A 20534-nucleotide genomic window follows, 5' to 3' on the forward strand; every position below is an offset into this window, starting at 1 on the left:
TTTTCATATTTTGTGTATTATGATGTTTTAAAATATTAATTTTTTTTCTGGCTGGATAGAAGCTGCCCTTCTGTCACTTGAAAATTCTTAGAGATAGAAAAGTACTCAGCTTGGCTCATGCCTTTACTATGCAAACTAATCCACAGCCATACCACCTCCATCAAGCCCCATACACCCCAGTAGAAGATAATATTCCTTTCCCAAGTTCTTTTTATGAAATGTACTGTACTCTTCTCACTGTGCAAATTGTGTAGTAAGTAAGGAGATTTCCTCTTTATGCCAACAGTGAAATCAGAGCTTTTGGTACTAATTGGGAAAATAATCATGAGCAAAAAATGGAGAATGTTGTAAAAACATTGAAAGCTAAGAACAAATTTAAAATATTGTAGGTTAGGCACAGTGGTGCACACCAGTAATCCCTGCTACTCAGGAGGCTGACACAGGAGGATTGCAAATTTAAGGCCAACATGGACAATTTAGGGAGACCATGTCTCAAAATAAAAGGACCTAAGGAGATAGCTCAATGGTAGAGAGCCACGGGGTTCAATTCCAGTACTTGGGTGGGGGGAGTCTTATAAATGCATCTGGATAAAACAACTATGTGAGATTTAAGATCTAGTTAAATTTTCTCAAGTGAGTAAATGACATAAATACATTCTCTCTAGCTAAATTTGCTCAAGTGAGTAAATAACTTAAATATACTCTCTCCAAATGATAAAATTTCCCACAGAATTGCATGTGCTGGGCCATGTTCTTGAGAGATCTCAATGTAGAATATATATTTTCTTCCAATTTTATTCTAAATTTGTCAAATACAACATATTATTCAATCCTAAATCCGTTTTCCCAGGCATATTTTTAAGTCACTTGTTCTAGTAGTCAAAAAAATACCTCACAAATACAAAACAGCCTGCAGAGTACTTCATTTGCTAAACAGTAAAGCAGCAAACCAAATTATCTGTTTCTCTTTTGAAGTCACCTGACTGCTGTCTTGCAGAAAAGCTTCATACAGCAGGTACAAGAAAACTGGCAGCAAAGTTCCCTTGAGTCCCACTGGATCTCCTAGAATTTTCCCAGAGATTAATAAGAAGAAATCAGTTAATTATGTGGAGAATCTGTAGGATCCAGACCAATGTTACATGAATCTCAACAAGGAGATGCCCTGTCTTGCTAGCCATGGGACTAGGTACCACTAGTGTGCTTTCTCTGGGCAAAGAAGAGATCTCATTAAGAAGATAACCAGAAAAAAAAGACATAGTGAGTAAGAAGAAAATGAGTAGCTCCTACAGTCCTCATTTTTGCTATGAGGAAGTGTCATACTTGATATTTATAACTTCCTTCCTCTATTACTCACTCTGTGGAGTCTCCTTCCACTCAGTTGTTCAAAAGGCCAGACTTATTTGTCGTGACTTGATCTAAACTTTCATAAGTCTGTGGCCTCTGAGTTCTAAGGTTGCTGAAGTCTTCTCTAACTCTTGCCCCTGGGTGTGGCAGTCCTAGGAGGCACTCCAGAGTATAGACTGTCCTTAGCAACCTTCATTCTCTCTGATATTCAGGAACAACCATGAGGAGCCAAATTGTTGCCCGACAGTCTCAACTTTAGCCCAGTGGTGCCATGAGTTCCCCGACAGATGATCTGCCTCCCTCAAGTCCACCGACCTCGATAACAACCCAAACTTTGAGTTTGGGTTAATTTAGATTTAAGCCTAGCGACATAATAAGATCAAACCCACAATATTTATAGTTTATGTCAGGAAGGAATCTGTTCATATTTGTTAATTTTAGTTCAAGATAATTTAGCATCTTAGTTCAACAGGTCAGTTTTATTATTGTAAATAAAAATGATAATTGATTTAGATTTGTGATATCTAAATTGAAATCTTTCCACATCTATGCAAAGTATTAGAGTACATAAGAGAACTTATAATTCAACATCATTATAAAATTATAGTTATAAATTATATATACATATAAGATTCAGTGTGGCTTATTAAATTTACAAGAATAAAATAAAAAAAAGATAACCAGTACTCTTCACATTATGCTTGGAGATAAGTTTATCAACAGAAAAGCATGCAAGAACTATCTTTTGCAGGGTGATAGAAGTCAGATTGTGCCAGAAGTTACATGGCTGATAAAGAGAAGGCCTTAGGGAATAGCACCTTCTGCGTATTTACCACATTCAAGTACTGTCCATGCATACACATAAAATGTCAGCCTCCTAGAGTTGAAAACATTTACTGAGACTCCCTCACATCATCTTAATTAAAGCATATAATCTAGAGATCAATTTATTGAATTATGAGAATTCTAAATTACAAATGTAAAATATTCATATTGACCTGATCCATTTCTTCTCTCCATCTAGGAAAAAAAATCATGGAAATCAAATTGTGATTCAAAAACAGTTTGATCAAGGAAAAGTATTTGTAGGTCTCAAATATTATTGGATCCATGCTGTAGAAATTAATTCTTTGTCAGGTATACTGCAAAATCCTTGGGCTGGTACAAGAGGGATGCTGTTTTCTTCCTTCAAACCCTGTTAATCAATGTTTTCTCACATTCCAACCAGTCCTTTCTTTAGACATCTTAATAACATTATCTCACAAGAGCTTGGTCTCCAGGGTGGGAGAAATTTTTCAGCCACTGAGTCACATGGTAATTTTCCAAATGTATTTTCTATAATTTTCATCCTCAGAGCATCTTATTTCTAAAGGTCTTTGTGTATATTCCATGTTTACTCTTAGAGTCTATGAGTTGACACGTTTAAAAATTGTCAATGATTGTACGACTAATAAGGATCCATACATAGGGACTGTTCAAAATATTCCAGTTTTCCTCCTTCAAAGAACACAATAGGATTGCAGTCCTATCCCATTGAAGGGATGCATGACCACTGACTAACAAAAATGTTGTAATATTATTATGAGACACTTGCAGTAGAAGACTTTAAATTCCAGGCATCATGAGACATGCTTATTTTCTCTCTGACACATCATCTGGTGATGTTCAGGGAGTAGAGGCTTCATCAATCTTGATCCTGAAGTTCATAGAACATCCATGATGGGCATGTGGTATATGTGAAAAAAAATACTCACTGCTGTCTTAAGGCACTGACATTTGTAGTTATTTAATAATGTACTATTTCCTAACCCATACCTAGACTGTCCCCTGGTAATTTCCAGTTCTACTTTCACTTAGAAGTATTTCATGCTCACCATCTAGAAAATTAAATAAGAAAATGTTCACAGCTCTTTCAACTCACAAATTATACTTCTATCATTTACACTTATACTTCTAATTTACTGAAGATTTTCCTGGGCTCTGTCTTTAAGTTGATGCCCATATTGACAAATCTGTGTTTTCACTCAGCAGCCCATCCAGATGAATTTCCAATATTTTTATCATCTGATCATAAGACTTTCCTTTTTACAAATCTTTTGGAGAAAGGACTGCATTTTTTGATAGTATAAAGGAAGACTCACAGACAAGGTCTTTGCTATGTTTAAAAGAAGTTTTTTTCTTAGGCATTTGAGTTTTTAAAAACTCAAATGGGAAATAGTAGGTAAAACAAAAGCTACTTGTGGCACTACAAAGTAGAAAAAAAAAGAAAGAAAACAAAAAATCTAACTGCTAAGAATATATTGAGGAGGGTGAGAAGGCTCACTTTTGGCATGGTAGCAACATTAAAATACATACTTGGAGACTCACAGCCAAGCTGAGTTAATTGAGGTTAATTGAGATTCCTACACCACCCACATGTATGAATACATAAAATTGTAAATAGTGATGGGCTAGAGCCAGGTCTTCTAAGCTGAAGAGTGCTGTTTATATGCATCATTTTCCAAATTCAAATTCAGTAACGTGTCAATGGTAGAGAGAAAAAAATCATAGTAGAAGCATTTTGGTCACAATAAATAGCAAACACTAGAACTCAATAGGTCTTTGCCTGAATATTTGTTTATTTTCCAAGAGCCTCTTTTTAAGTCTTTACTAGTGTAGCACCATTTATAAAGTATAACTAGGAAGTAAAAATAAATTTTATCCTCCACACTTGAAAAATACACCTTCATAATAACCTAGAAGGTCATGTTTGAATTAAATCACAGATTCCTTATTATTCCACATCAGTATTTGGCAGGGAAGAGAGTCATTCCCTAGTCTCCAGCCCCCAGATTGCAGTGTGAAGCCCTAGCTTCCTCCTTTTCTCATTCCATCCCAGTGTTCATCTTGCCCTAGGAGGGAGTTCATGTGAACGTCAGAGCCATTCCAATGCACACAACTAATAGGACCTTTTATGCAAGCAATATTTATTCAGGATCTGTAAAATGAGGACATTTCTTTATGTACAAGACCTCATCATAAATATCTGAGGGACTCGAGATGAGAGTATAAAAGAAGACTCCCAGAAAAGGTGAGTTAATTGAGGTTAATTGAGATTCACGTGTGTATACCCCATATATGCATACAAAGCTGCCTGTAGACCACTCCCTTAAGCTTAGAAGCATATATACCTGTATGGTAAGATAACATCAGTGGGCAGGAAGACGGGAAGGGAGCATTCACATACCCTAGAAGCAGACACAAGTCTGGAGGGGTCTGAAAAGTCAAGGTCTGGGATCCCAGACCATTACTAAAAATAATGGGATGGTGTGAGCTCCAGCTGGTCCATTAATCCCAAAGATAAATCATCCTTTGGTGAGTGGTACAACTGGAAGTGGACAAGAAAAGAGCCCACTAAAACACAGAGCCCAGAATAGGGGTCCTTACTGCCTATTCAAAAAATGGTACCAAATACAGAACTTCCAAAGCCCCATGAGTTCTCATTCCACTGATACATGATATAAAATAAACAAATAATTTTGAAGATCAAATTATCTATATTTCCATCCCTCTTTATAATCCAAGTAAAATAACAATATTAACCACCATTTATTAGCAAATAGCAAGCTTACTATTTTCTCAGAGGTTACTAAGTTCTTGAAGACTGAATGGCTCAAAATTCAGAATTTGGTTGTTACTTTTAGTTAGCAATAATTTATATTATTTACAATAATATAATAGAGTTATGTTATATGCTAATATTTACTTATCATAAAATACTTATTATTGGATGGCCTCAGGGCAGCTTACCACTCATTGAAAGTGCTCCTTCCATCTATCCAGATGAATCTTTTGAAAATTCTGGTCTGATCATGTTCCTTGATCAGGGTCCTATCACCATGCATGACAGAAGCACTTCCATTATTTATCAGAGAATTAGAAACACAAGGGCAGAGTGTAAGCATATTGGCTCCAAAACCAATGCTACCCTGTACATGCGTTGGTATCTTCTAAACTTCTTGAGACACTATGGCCTTATTTCCTCCACCTGCAATCCACAATGTTAGCACTAATTGCTACTCAGGATGGTGCACTGAAAGCCATGTGTGAAAGAAAGCAGAAGACTGTAAAGGGCTACACCACAAACAGGGAAGAGCCCTCAGAAAATGCCTCATGTTATGTTCTTCAGTCTTAAGGAGGCTTATTTCAGGGCTGGGGTTGTGGCTGAGCGGTAGAGCGCAGACCTAGCATGTGTGAGGTCTGAGAGGTTTGAGCCTCAGGACCATATAAAAATAAATAAAATAAAAGTTTTTTTTTTTTTTAAGGAGGCTTTTTTATTTATTTTAAGGTATATTTTTAAAATAATTATTGCATATATTTGCAGTACACAATGTATTGTTTTGCTATATGAATACATTGTGAAATGGTTAAATCAAACTAATTAATGTACACATTACCTCATATAGTTATCAATTTTTTTGTTGTGACAACATTTAAGATCTATTCTCTTAGAAATTTTCCATTATACATTATTATTAGTTTATAGTCATCTCTATAATAGGTCTCCTGAACTTATTTATCCTATGTAAATGAAGCTTTGTACCTTCGATCAACATTTCCCTAGCTCCTCACCCCAATCTCCAGCCTCTGGCATCCACCCTTCTACCATTTGCTTCTATGAGTTCAATGTTTGATTAAAAACATCAGATTTATCAAGATTAATATATATATGTGGTCTGGTTCAAAGAATTGAAAAATCTTCCACTACTCTTTATTACATCGATGAAAAAATGCCTTGATAATTAGAATTCCAGTCTAAACACGGTAATTCCCCTGGAGTGAAACTAGTGTCCCCCATTTTGTAATTTATGGAGAAAGTTTTCGCATAAAATTTGTTGCTTAAAATGAGACAATAGGCAAAATGGTGAAATTTCTCAATAGAATGCTAATAGCTCTCCAGAATTCATTATTTACGTGAGAATATATTCACATAGTATTATGTATCTCAGCCTCTTATCACATCTAGTTAAAAATAAATTGTAGACTACTTACTTCTACCTCCTTCGAGTGAGCAGTCCAAGCCTCCATAGTCTCACAGTGGAGGCGGCTTGGGATGTTCGGCTTTAAGAGGAACAAGGTCATTGGACTAAACCTCTATTGCAGGGGCGCGGGGCTGGGGGCCAGGGGTGGCGCCACCCCGCCAGGAGCACAGCTATCAGCAGCCGAGAAGGGGGCATAGGCCCAGCAAGAGGCAGGGGGAGGGGAAGCCGGCGCGCTCTCTGGCAGAAGCGCCAACGCTAGCTCTCCAGCCGCGCAGGCGCAGGACGCTGCCCTCGACGCCGCTGCCGGAGGAGGAGGAGGGGGAGGAGGAGGAGGGGGAGGAGGAGGAGGGGGAGGAGGAGGAGGGGGAGGAGGAGGAGGGGGAGGAGGAGGAGGGGGAGGAGGAGGAGGGGGAGGGGGAGGGGGAGGAGGAGGAGGGGGAGGGGGAGGGGGAGGAGGAGGAGGAGGGGGAGGAGGAGGAGGAGGAGGGGGAGGAGGAGGAGGGGGAGGGGAGGGGGAGGAGGGGGAGGGGGAGGAGGGGGAGGAGGAGGAGGAGGAGGGGGAGGAGGAGGAGGAGGAGGAGGGGGAGGGGGAGGAGGAGGAGGAGGAGGAGGAGGAGGAGGAGGAGGAGGAGGAGGACTGGCGGCGACCAGCGGGTCGGTGGCCGCCAGCAGGAAGGCACTGGAGACCCTGCGGCGGATCAACCGAAGGAGTGCAGCGCAACCACGAGACAGCCTTCCAAGGTAAGGCGGCGCCGGGCGGACCTAAGGGCCTTGCGGGGCCGCCGGACGGGTGCTTTTGGAAGTGCAGTGCTGTCCAGAGACGCGGAAGGGGGGGATGGCAATAGAGTGTGGCCGCCCCAGCTCGGTAGCGCCTGTGTAGAGCGACCTCCCGCGTGGGCAGGCAACCTCTGCCCGGCCCAGACAAAGGGGCCACGAGGGCGTGCGTGCTTTTCTCCCCAGGCATGTTTCGGAAGCTGGACATCAAAAACGAGGATGATGTCAAAAGTCTGTCTCGCGTGATTGTCCTTGTTTTCAGTGACAGAGTAACAAACTGGGGCAGGATTGTGACTCTCATTTCTTTTGGTGCCTTTGTGGCCAAACACTTGAAGAGCATAAACCAAGAATGCTGCATTGAACCCTTAGCAGAAAGTATCACAGACATGCTCCTAAGGACAAAATGGGACTAGCTTGTCAAACAAAGAGGCTGGGATGGGTTTGTGGAGTCCTTCCACATAAAGGACCTATAAGGCGGCACCAGAAATGTGCTGCTAGCTTTTGCAAGTGTTGCTCAGTAGGAGCTGGTTTGGTGTATCTAATAAGATAGCCTTGTAAGTACAATAGTTGACTGTTTACCAACTCCAGACACCAAAATTTCTGTGAGATCAAATGTATTTATGAAGTTGGACTTCAAGCTGCCCAGACTGTAACCTCCAAGAGCGTCACTCTAGCAACCTAGCCAGAAAGCAAGTGGCAAGAGGATTATGTCTAAGAAGAATAAATACATGGGAAAAGTAATCCCCCTTGAAGATTTCACTGTATGAAAGAAGCAAAGTTCACTTTCAGCACCAAGCAAACTGGGAGGCCACAGAGGGGGAATGTTAGATTTAGTCGAAAAACTTAATTTCCTTGTCTAGAACCAGAAGAGTGGTCAGTAGCCAGGCTAGTCATAAAATTCATTAAATATGCCCTCCAAATTCATTAATTTCCCATAGTGTGAAAAGAGAAGCACTAAGATGCCAGTGATCTGTAAAGAATAACTTAAGCTACAAGTAATTGAGCTATGACTAGAAGCCTCATTACTATGCACCAGTGAAGGGAAGCTTTTCCTCTGTGATTAGCTTCCCAGGGTATATTTTCTTGAATAGAAGACCCAAGTGTTCAGGACTTTTATGCCTGTTCTACTTTGGCTTGATTTGAATGAGTCTCATTAGCATAGTAATGGCCATGAATAATTGAGTTAAGGCTCATTTAGTTACACATGTGGAATATTCTCATTTTTAGGACAGAAACAGCTTGTAAATGTATTTGTCTGTAAAAATGTGTGTATTTTTACAGAGAAAATATTTCTGTGAACACAAAGGGAGAAAAGTCTTGAATTTAAATTTTGAAAATTGTAACTTCTGTAGTTAGGAATCTATTTCTTCTTACAGCTTTTCTATTCTAAACTTTCTCCAGGTCAGTTCTAGAGTATATACAGAACCAGTTTGTAGTTGTATGCAACCTGGTTGTAGTGGGACAAATCTGATTTATAACTATGTAGGCTTTAATTTTCCAATCTGGTATTGGTAAGTATTCCTTAGATAGGTTTTTCTTTGAAAACCTGGGATTGAGAAGTTGTGGAATGAAAATTAATCCTTTCACTTGGTTATGTATGGGTTTTCAATAATTGAGTCTAAGTGGAGTTTTGAGAGGTGGTTTTTAGGGGTGGGGGAGTAGGCTAGTGACTTAAAAATAATAGGATCTGATTAGGCAACTAATCATTTGAGTTCCTTACGTTTGACCTGATTTAACTGGTAAAATTTAAACTGAGTGAATGAGCTCATCTTTAAAGCTTTTACTGAAAGATTTTCAGCTGTTCCAAGTGGGACTTATTAGCATTGTTTATAAAAAGATAACATTAGGTGGATGAAAGACATTTGATTCCTTGTTTGCTTAATAAGTTGTAAAATGATGGGCTGGGGACGTGGCTCAAGGGGTAGAGCACTTGCCTGGCATGCGTGTGGCCCGGGTTCCATCCTCAGCACCACATACAAACAAAGATGTTGTATCCGCCCAAACATGAAAAACAGATATTAAAAATCAATCTCTCTCTCTCTCTCTCTCTCTCTCTCTCTCTCTCTCTCTCTCTCTCTCAAAAAAAAAAAAAGTTGTAAAATGATGGCTTGGAAAAGCAGGCTAGAGTCTAACTATGGTGCTATTATGAGGCTTGCTTGTTCAAACACAGGTTTAAGCCTCATACATCAATAAAAGAAATACTGATAAAAATAAAATAAATTGTAAAAAACAAAATTAAATCTCTAAACTTAATGGTATTGGGTAGCAGTTTTCATTAGTTAGCTTTCCCCTCCAAAGATTATGTTTATAATTAGTTAAAATTAACATTTGCAAAACTTCTGCACTCTCTTTTATTAATACTAGAAAATGTTGACTTTATGCATGAATAGGGAGCTGGTAAAACTAGTTTTGAGTTTTAATTACCTAGACACTTGGTAATTTCTCCCACTAACCAGAAGGTAGGCTTAGACTAATCACATCCAACATCTCTGAGCTTCTGTTTGCCCTGAGTATCTGATGAGGGCACTGAACCTAGTAATATTACAGATTGTTTCTTTCTGGCTGAAAGAGTTCTGGTTCCAAATTACTTTTCTTTCTAAGATCAATGCATAAGGCAAAAATTTCCAGAGCTTCTTTTTAAGTTCTCAAACAATGCTGGAGAGATGGGGTGACAAATTTAACTTTATAAAATTTTTAAAAAGAAAACAAACAAACAAAAAACCCCACAAAACCACACCCATCACTGAAGCAGAATAATCTCAAAAACAATTTAGTTGTGCCAAACAGAAGTTCGAGATAAAGTCTATAACTCTGAAGAGGAAAAATATGGTGGTTGATAAGGAAGGAAAAAACACACACTCATACCCCAAGTGATGCTATGAAATAAAAAAGAAACAATTATCCCATCAGATAGGACACTGCCCAAACCCCGGAGCTTTGTACAAGACAGGCAAAACTACTCCTTCCCACCAAAACCAAACTGATATTTTATGAACAAAATTACTAAAAAAAGCAGCAAAATAATGAAGTGTGTAACCTTGTCATGATGCTTCAATGGGACTAATTCAGGTGTGTTCAGTTTAAAAATAGACATCAATTCATCCTCGTATATAAATTTTCTGAAAGAATTTGCTTTTAAATACTGATGACACTTGATTTTTTCCCTTTTGAATTTTTATTATGTTTGCTCCAATAAAGCTTTAAATAAACCAAGAAAGTTCAAGAAGGAAATTATTTCCCCCATTTTACCATGTTTTTGTTTGGATTACCATTCACATTTGTCATAAGGCTAAGAAAGAGATCATGAAGAATAGAAATGACCTGCCAAGTTCCTGAATAGATACATAAATAATTTAACTTTATCAGCACCCTAGTTTTTCTAGTTCTTCCACATACCCCATGTGCCTCAGGCAGCCTCACATTACGAAGGTCCTGATGTCTCCACCTCTTTTCTGATCAGATGGTTTGGAGCAAGAGTCTCAGGTTTCCCCAGTGACTGAAATGTGCTTTTCCCCTCTCCACTTCAAATGGCCTAGACAGAAAAAGAAAGACGTAAAGATCATAACAATTGGGAATGTGATTAATATTTGTGGTTGCCAATTGTTACAGCTGTGATCACTTCAACAGTAGATGTGACATGGGCACAGTGCCATCTTTAATACAGGAATGTTGTTCATCATGGTGGAAAATGCATCCTTTAAATGGTGCACCCATTAAGTATCAGTGTTTCATATTTCAAGTTGCATAAAAATTATTTCAAGCAAGAAAACTTTCAAATCTATTAATAAGCATGTTATTAAAACAAATGGAGTTTAGAATATATACACTTGGAACATGAGTGATAAAAATAAATGACATATTTAAATTGTCTTAATGTTAAGATAACTCTAGATGGATTTTACTATCATCTGTATGTTATTTCCTAGCCTATTTCTATTTCTGTTTCTTGGGTAATTGCATTCAATTTTTCTTTGGGTTGATGTGAAGAGTCAGTGAGTTTCTATATAAAGCACTTAGAACACTGAGTGGCATAAAGAAAGCATTTGGTAAATGCAAACTATTAATTCTACTACTATAACCACTGCTGCTTTTAATTCAATTACTACTATTATAACCCTACTGTCTAGATAATTAAAACTCATATTATTTTTATTTTTTTTCTAAGTTTTGTTGTTATAATTTACAAATAAATATTTATACATTTATTGTACCCAATGTGATATTTTGATTATGTATACATTGTGAAATAATTACCATAATCAAAATAATTAATGTCTATCACCTCACATAATGTGCCCGTGCATGCCTGTATATGTAGTGAGAACACCTGGAATCTACTCTCTTATTAAATTTCCAGCATCTAATATAGCATTAATTATATTAACTATACTATATTAGAGCTCCAAAATTTATTCATCCTGCATAACTGAAACTCTTTGCCCTTTGACCAACATCTTCTTTTTTCCCCAACACCCAGGCCCTGCCAACCACCATTCTACTCTCTGTTTCTATGAGTTAAAAATTTTAGATTCCACATACAAGTTAGATCATACAGTACTTGTCTCTCTCTGCCTAGTTTAGTTCACTTAGCATAAGTCCTTCATCCATGGTGTTACAAATGACAAAAGTTCCTTCTTTTATATGACTAGATAAAAGTCCATTACATGTATACATATACACATACACATGTGGATCCATTGGTTGATTCCATACCTTTACTACTGTGAATAATACTACTGTTAACATGATACTTCAGCTATCTCTTCAACACACTGGTTTCATCACTTTTGGATAGGTAGGCAATAGTGAGATTGATTGATCATATGGTAGTTCTATTTGTAATTTTTTGAGGAATCCCATTCCTGTTTTCCATAATAACTGAACCACTTTGCATTCCCTCTAACAGTGTGCAACACTTCCCCATTCTCTATAGCTTCAACAACACTTATTTTTTGTCTTTGTATCACAGCCATTCTAATAGTTGTGAGGTTGAATCTTATTTTGGTTTGGGTTTATATTTCTATAATATATATGTACATACATATATATCATAGATATATATATATATATATATATATATACATACATATATATACTGGGGATTGAACATATGAGTACTTTGTCATGTTGCTTCATCCCCAGTCCTTTTTATTTTTTACTTTTTTATTATTTTTTAGGCGACATTTACTAAGTTGCTGAGGCTCTCACTAAGTTGCTGAGGATACCCTCAAACTTATAATCCTCCTATCTCAGCCTCTTGAGTCACTTGGGACTACAGGTGAGAATCATTGTGCCCAATCTCTGATAAAAACTTGATTAAGCATTTTTCACAGACCTCCTGGGCCATTCTGGGCCATTGGTAAATCCCCTTTGGAGAAATGTCTGTTCACATCCCTTTTCCAGTTTTTAATAGGGTAATTCACATTCTTCCTAGTAAATCATTTGAGTTCCTAATGTATTTCAGTTATAACTTATTATTAGATATATTGCTTGCAAATATTTTCTCCCATTCTGTTGATCATCTGTTTTCTCTGTTGATTGTTTTCTCAGCTGTACAGAAGATTTTTAGCTTAAGGTAATCTCATTTGCCTATTCTTACTTTTATTTACTGTGCTTTTCTGTCCATATCAAAATATCATTGTCCAGACCCATATCATGTGGCTTTCTCCTTATATTTTATTCCAGTAGTTTTCATTTGGGTGTATTATTTTAATTCATTATTCCATTTTGAGATGATTTTTATTTAGGGTGTGAGAGAATGGTCCAAATTCATTCTATGAACAGAGATATACAGTATGGCATCACCATTTGTTGAAGACACTGTCTTTTCTTCATTGAGTGTTTTTGGAAACTTTGTCAAAGACCAATTAACATTAAATACATGGATTTATTTCTGATCTTAACTTTCCATTCCATTGGTTTATGTGTTTTTTTTTTTAATATACTAGTGCTACGTTATTTTGATTGCCATAGTACTGTAGTGTACTTTGAGTTACTTGGTGCCTCCAACTTAATTTTTCTTTGTTATGATTACTTTAGCTATTTGGGACTTTTATGGTTTTATAGAAATTTGGATTCTTTTTTCTGTTTCTTTGAAAAAATGTATTTGGCATTTTGATAGAAATTGCACTGAAGGCGCAAATCCCTTTTAGTAATATTCATTCTTCAAATTCATGAATCTTTCAAATTTCAATTAGTTATGAATCTAAGGTATTTTCAATTTTCAATTACTTCTTCAATTTATTGAATTATTGTCTTAGAGTTTTCAGTTTGTATATCTGTCATTTCTTTAGTTATACTGCATTCTATGTGTTTTCATTGATGATATGGTAAATTGTGTATGCTCTTACTACCTTTTTAGAACATTCATTATTATTGTACAGAAATAATGTGGTATTTGAATGTTGATAGTATCCTGAAACCTTGCTACATTTGCTTGTTACTTCTAAAAGTTTTCCTGTAGTCTTTATGGTGCCCTGTTATAATATCATGTCATCAATGAACAGAGACAATTTTATTCTTTCCTTTCAAATTTTATGATTTTTTTTCTTCTTAGGAATTAGGCAATAAGAGCCTAATTTCTCTGCCTATAATTCCAATATCATGTTGAATAGAAATGGTCAGAGTGGGCACTCTTGTCTTGTTCCTGTTATTAGAGATTTTTTTTTAATTTTTTATCATTTGTTGTGATGCTAGTTGTGGGCATATCATACATAGCCTTCATTATGTTAAGGGACATTCCTTCTGTACCTCTTTTCTTGAGAGGGTTGTTATGAAAGGATGTTGAATTTTGTCAAAGACTTTTTTTCTGCATCTATTGGATGGTTATGATGTTTTTCCTTAATTCAGTCAATGCAGTTTATCACATTTATTCATTTGCTTATATTGAATAATCCTTATATACCAGGAAAAAATCACACTTAATCTTGGTATTTGATCTTTTTAAGCACTAAATTAATTGTTCTAGCATTTTATTGAGGATTTTTACATCTATGTTCATCTACATTGGCCTGTAATTTTCTAATCTTTTAAAGCCCTTGCCTAGTTTTGGTTTAAGGGTAATACTGGTATATAAAATGAGTTCAGAAGTGTTCCATCTTCTTTTATTTTTTATGGAAAAATTTGAGAAGAATTGTGTCAATTATTCTTTAATTTTTTTTTTAATTACCAATGAAGCCATTAGATACTGGGTTTTTCGTGGTTGAAGGATTTTGATTATTGATTCAATTTCACACCCATTAGTAATATGTTCAGATTTTTTATTCTTTAATATTCAACCTTCCATATGTCTCACACATAACATATATATGTAAATGTTAACCTTCTTGATAAATTGACTTATTGCCTGTTGCAGTTTTTTACCTTGAGTCTATTTCTTCTGGTGCAAGTAACTGCTACTATTTTCTTTTGGTTGGTCTTTTCACATTCCTTTGTTTCCAGCCAATATATGTTCTTAAAGCTACTGTAACTACAAAATGTTTTGTATAAGCATCATGATAACCATTGTATACCCACAAAAAAGCCTCTACTGATTTAGTAATGATAAATGGAAATTAAAGCATATCACTACAAAAACAAATATGAAGTAGTAAAAGATGTCAGCAAGACAAGTAGAATCAAACAAGGAACCATACAACAGAAAGAAAATTAATAATGACCCATAAATAATTATCCAATGAAAACACATAAGTTAACCAAATGGGGAAAAAGACCAGACTCAAATGTATTTTTCCTACAAGTAACTCACTATAGCTTTAAAAAACACATCCCCAGCCCTGAATTTTTTTGTGACGTATATACAGTGAATTGAACCCAAGAGATACATCCCCAGTCCTTTGTGTTTAATTATTTATTTTAATTTTAGGACAGAGTCTTACTAAGTTGCTGAGAGTCTTGCCAAATTGTTGAAGCTGGCCTCAAACTTTCTATCCTCCTACCTCAGCCTCCCAAGTCACTGGGGTTTCTAGCTCCAACTCTGCATATTTCATGTTTTTGATATCACGAGTTATACTTTTATATTGTGTGTTCATTAAAAATTAATTAAAATATACTATTTTTAATACCTTTATCTTTCATATTATAGTTAAAAGTGATTCATGCACAATCATAATTGTTTTAGAGTATTTCAAATTAGACTATATCTTAAATATTTCTTATGAATTTTCATGTTGTTCATATCCTTTTGCTTGAATTTTAAGAACTTCCTTTATAATTTTTAGTGCTAATAAACCCCTACAACTTTTGCTTGTTTTGGAAAGATTTTTTTTTAATCTCTCTTTCATTTCTGAAAGACAACTTTTCAGATAAAATAATCTTGTTTGGCAGTTTCCATCAATACTTTTAGTCTATCACCCCAGTCTGCAAGGCTTCTACTGAAAAGTCTGATGTCTATATAGAAGTTTCCTTGTATGTAAGAAGTTGTTTTCCCCTTGCTCTTTTCAAAATTCTTCTTGACTTTGATTTTGTGACAATTTTATTATAATGTATATTGGTCCAGATTTCTTTAATACTTTAGTTAAGATGCTTTGGGCTATATATATCTAGATATTTATTTCCCTCTCCATTATTTTCTGTCATTATTTCTTTAATTGAGCTTTATATCTTATTCTTTCTCTCTGCTCCTTTTGAATTCTCTTAATGTTTGTGTTGTTTCACTTGATGGTATTACATCATCCACGTAAGGTTTTTTCATCCCTTTTCATTCTTTTTTTCCACCTTTTTCTGACTGTGTATTTCAAATGACCTGAAACTCTCTGTGAAGTCTTTAGTTCAGTCATTGCTCTTCATCTTCAGATTTGTTTGCTTCTTTTTTTATGCTTCCCATGCCTCCATCAGATAACTAATTTTGTACACATTTTCCTGATACAATTTAGTTATCTCTGTGTATTCTCTCAAAGCTCCCTAATTTGAACTAACTGGATTAATTTGAATTCTTTTTCAGGAAATTCATAAATTTCAATTTCTTTAGAGTCAATACCTGGTGCTTTTTTTTGTTCTTCTGTGTCATATTGTCTTTATTATTCAGAATCCTTGTGCCCTTGTTTTGTGTCCGTGTATTTGAAAAGGTCAGTACCTCTTCCAGTTTTTGAAGACTGGATTTAGCAAGAGAAGTACTTTGCTAACAGCTACATTCAGAGAGTTTAGGTCGGACAACTAAACCAGTGGACAGGTCGCCTTGCTGCTGAAGTGTTCTGGCTGGCTGTCCTTGTTTTACTAGCCAGGTGGGCCTGGAAAATGGTTTCATAAGAGTGGGATAAGTTTGAGTGTATGATTGCTGATTTAGTACCTGGACGGATCCATGAGGGCCAGCCTCTTGCTGGGTTTCATTGGGGTATCCCTGACAACTAGTTCCACGTGGGTAAGTCTTTAAACAAGTATTTTTGTTTGACAACCAAGTCAATTTCTCTTTCATACGATGCCATAAGCAGTTAACACTATTCTCCCAAACCATCAAGTTTAGAAAAAAAATAAAAATAAAAACCTGTTAAATTTTTTGTTTTGTTTTTACTTTTCCTTCAAACAGAATACTATTTTTTTTGTCTTTATAATGAAAATATTACATTCTTTCCATCCCGTAAATATTGCATTCTACAAATTATTAATGGTATCCTTTAAAATTTGGAACCTCATATTTTGAACAAAATTTGTAAACTGGAAGGTAACTATGAGAGAGCATTCTGGAAAGTGTAGAATCTAAATGTCACATCTCTTGAAAAACAGAAAAACTGGACTTATTTATCTTGGATAAGAAAGAAGATGAAGAAGGCAGATTAAAACAGTTTCAATAGCAGAAGCACTATTATTATGGAATGAATGCATCTTATATTGTTTACAAACACTGTGTTAGAACCAATAAGTGAGATGTATTTTTGAAGTATTTTCTTACAAAGAAGATCATCATAAAGAAAATAAACTTTCAAGACATATGTGTTTGTTTTATGTGCATTGTTATATTTAGGTATCTTTAGCCTTTGGTTTTTATCAACTAATTTTAGTAAATAAATAATCCAACAACTTAAAATAGATTAGGTTAAAGACCAAAAGGATATGAGACACACAAACTTGGATACATGCATATAACTTTTTTAGTTCTTTCTATTGTGTCTGTGGGCTTACCATCATCTATGTTAATAATTATTTGCTGTGAAACCTGAATTTTCCCTGTCTGCTTGCCACTGACTGGAAAACCTTGAAATAAAAAAGAAAACTTGGTATACATGCAGGTGTAGCAAAGATATCCACTGCTGGGTGTTCATATGAACAATTGTCTTCTATGTTGTATTTCTTGTTATCTTTAATTGATTGTAGTTATTACTCTTTTGATGCAGAGCTGGCAAAATTTGATTGAAATGAGTAAGGAATTTGTTTTTCTCATGATAAAAGAGATCTAGATGTGACCATCTATTCCTAGTAATGTGATTTTACAGAAACATGGGGAACCCTGACTTCTTTGTAGATTTGTATATTTTTTGATGCCTCTTGATGGCAAAATGACATCCCTGTTCCCAGTACCACCTCCACATTCATATCCAGAAAGAAAGGAATGGAAGTAAGTAGGGGAAAACAGCATGTGGAAGCCAAGTCTACCTTCTTTTAAAATGTTTTCCTGCCCAGAAACTTCCAAACATATTTCATCAATTTGGCCAAAATTACATCATACGTCATACATATACATCTTAGCTATAGAAAAAACTGGAAATATAGCTATTTACCCTCTTATACTTCTATGAAGAAATGAAAGTTGATCACAGATCCTTTAAGAATTACTCAAGTAGTCATCTTCTACACTAGGGTGTCCTGGAGCTTCTCAGCTATCAACACCATTTTCCTCCAGTCTTATTTTTTGTTTACTTTCATAACCATCTCAACTTCCCTTATCATTAGAACTTCATGGTTAACTTTGTACCCTCTAATGCAGTGTCACAAAGGAGATATTTATTGTGTATTTTAATGGTAAGTTTAATTTCATATATGAGGAGGAAAAAGAGAAACCATGCATCCAGGCATGGTTATATCCTTCTGTGGTGAAAACATGAATTGAATAACTTGATGACGGACAGGCAAACTACAATATATGGGCCAGATACGGTCTACAGGCTGCTTTTGTGCACTCTGTGAGCTCACAATATTTATTACATTCTTAGAGGGTTTAAAAAAATAAGAACATGCAACAGAAATGTACCCTGTATGTACCCTGTATGTACCCTGCAAATTAAAAAAAAAAAAGATACTATATTTCCTTTTACAGATAGTATTTAGCAACTCCTTACATAGATTTTAAAAAAATAGAAATCTTGTATTTCTATTTTTCTATTTTTTTTCCTTAGCTATGACATGTTATTTAAGGATTTGATTATATTATCCCAGAATTTCTATTGAAATCATTACTGTTCTTTGAAACTGTATATGTGAGAAAATATTCCAAACTGCCCCCTCCTCTTATCAGGAGGGGGCAGTTTGGAATATTAAACAAATTGCCTACCCATTTCACAGAGAAATTAATGTTAGGACTTGCCTAAAACCACTTACTTAAACTCATGAGCTAAATTTTCAGAGTTTAACTAAATTATACTTTTAATGATTTTAAGTAGTAGTTCTGTCATGTCATTATACAAATTAAAAAAAAAAAAAACAGGAATTCCCAAGTAGAAATATACCCAAGACCCAATGAATTGTATTATAGCTGTAGTGAGTTAAATAAAGAAACAATCTTCCTTGTCTTAATGTTCTTCCATTAAGTGACTAAAACATTAAAGCTAATGATTTGGAAGGAACATGTGTAACAGTCAACTAAAGTTGCTTTATTTTAATATTGTGTATTTTTAAAGTTATTTTTAATGTTATATAAAATCTTTGCCAGAAGTTCATGAAAAACAAGGATCAATTTTGTCTTATTAGTGTTGAACCACCTAATTGCTATAAATGGAAGGAATTTTACAAACCTTCATCCTGTGTGTGTGTGTGTGTGTGTGTGTCTGTGAGAGAGAGAAACACATGTATCTCAAGGCAATGGAGTTTCATTTCTATTGTTCACATCACCTTCTATTAATGATTAACTGATAATTACCTGGGAGATTGAGACGTTTTACTTTCATGTAAATTATATTTTTTCTATATAAACTCTAATCCTTATTTATGCGTTCTGGAAAATAAAAATGAAGAAAGTGAAATTTAGGGCACTGTCATGTTTTTGGATATTAAGTATAAAGTCATTAATGGAATCAGGATCAACACTGGGGTTTTAAGTCTATAAAACTACAGTGGCTCACTTGCACTAGATTTTCTTTCCCATAGATATGCATATCTCCAAATTTGGTGGATCTCTTAATTTTAAAAAAGTCATGTATTCTAAATTAAGATGAAGGTACATAAAAATAACCCATAAATGTTCAGAATAAACTAACCAAAATATCAAAGCACACTATTGATTTATACCAAAGCCGAAAGTTTCAGAGAATAAAACAAATTCCTTGCATAACTTAAAGTTGTTGAAAATATTTCATTGAGCCAATGTACTACATCAGAAAAAGAGTAAATAATAAGCCAGGTGGGGTGGACATGCATGTAATCCCAGCAGCTCAGGAGACCAAGGAGAGAATCACAAGTTGAAAGCCAGCCTCAGCAATTTAGCAAATATTGTGTCTCAAAATAGAAAAATAAAATGGGTAGGGTATGTGGCTCAGTGGTTGAGTGCCTCTGGGTTCCAATTAATGGTACCAAATACACACACAGACACACACACACACATATATATATATATATATATATATATATATATAGAGAGAGAGAGAGAGAGAGAGAGAGAGAGAGAGAGAGAGGGGGGGGGGAAGAGGGAGAGAGAAACCAGAGGTAACATTATGTTCTAACTTATAATATGCCTTAAAATAAATTACATCAATATTCCCTTGATTAAAATAAGTTTCCTAGTTAAGTATTATGAAAATATCTTAAGGCCTTATACAATTGAGCATCAGTTAAAATAGCAAAGGCACGATTGTTATACTATCAATTTGTGGAACATTTTTTCACTTAAAAACAAATTTCACAGCCTTTATCAAACATAAAAGTATGTATGTCATTGGTTCTGAATTTATTATCTAACATTTCTGTGAGAAAAACAAGGAATTCTTTTTATCTGAATCCTGGCCAGGATTGGTTCTGAATTTATTATTAAAATTTCTGTAAGAAAAACAAGGAATTCTTTTTTATCTTGTTTACTTTTAGCCACTGTGTTTCTGTTTATAGCATCTGAAATGCTCTCATCAGAACAAAGTCCCCAGAATTGATAAGTCAAATCTCAGGCAGCTAGGTGACTAACAGAGGCCAGAGTCCACTTGAACTGTGCACAATCACAGAGGTCAAGTTTAGATCCACTCCTTCTGACTATTCCTTTTA

General features: G+C 35.5%; 1 pseudogene; it reads left to right on the forward strand.

Moving 5' to 3' along the window:
- Window positions 1–6436: 6436 nt before the first annotated feature.
- LOC144251562 (induced myeloid leukemia cell differentiation protein Mcl-1-like) lies at window positions 6437–7689 on the forward strand (annotated as a pseudogene).
- Window positions 7690–20534: the final 12845 nt, after the last annotated feature.

Source organism: Urocitellus parryii, unplaced genomic scaffold (assembly GCF_045843805.1).
Source record: "Urocitellus parryii isolate mUroPar1 unplaced genomic scaffold, mUroPar1.hap1 Scaffold_107, whole genome shotgun sequence".
Taxonomy (NCBI): domain Eukaryota; kingdom Metazoa; phylum Chordata; class Mammalia; order Rodentia; family Sciuridae; genus Urocitellus; species Urocitellus parryii.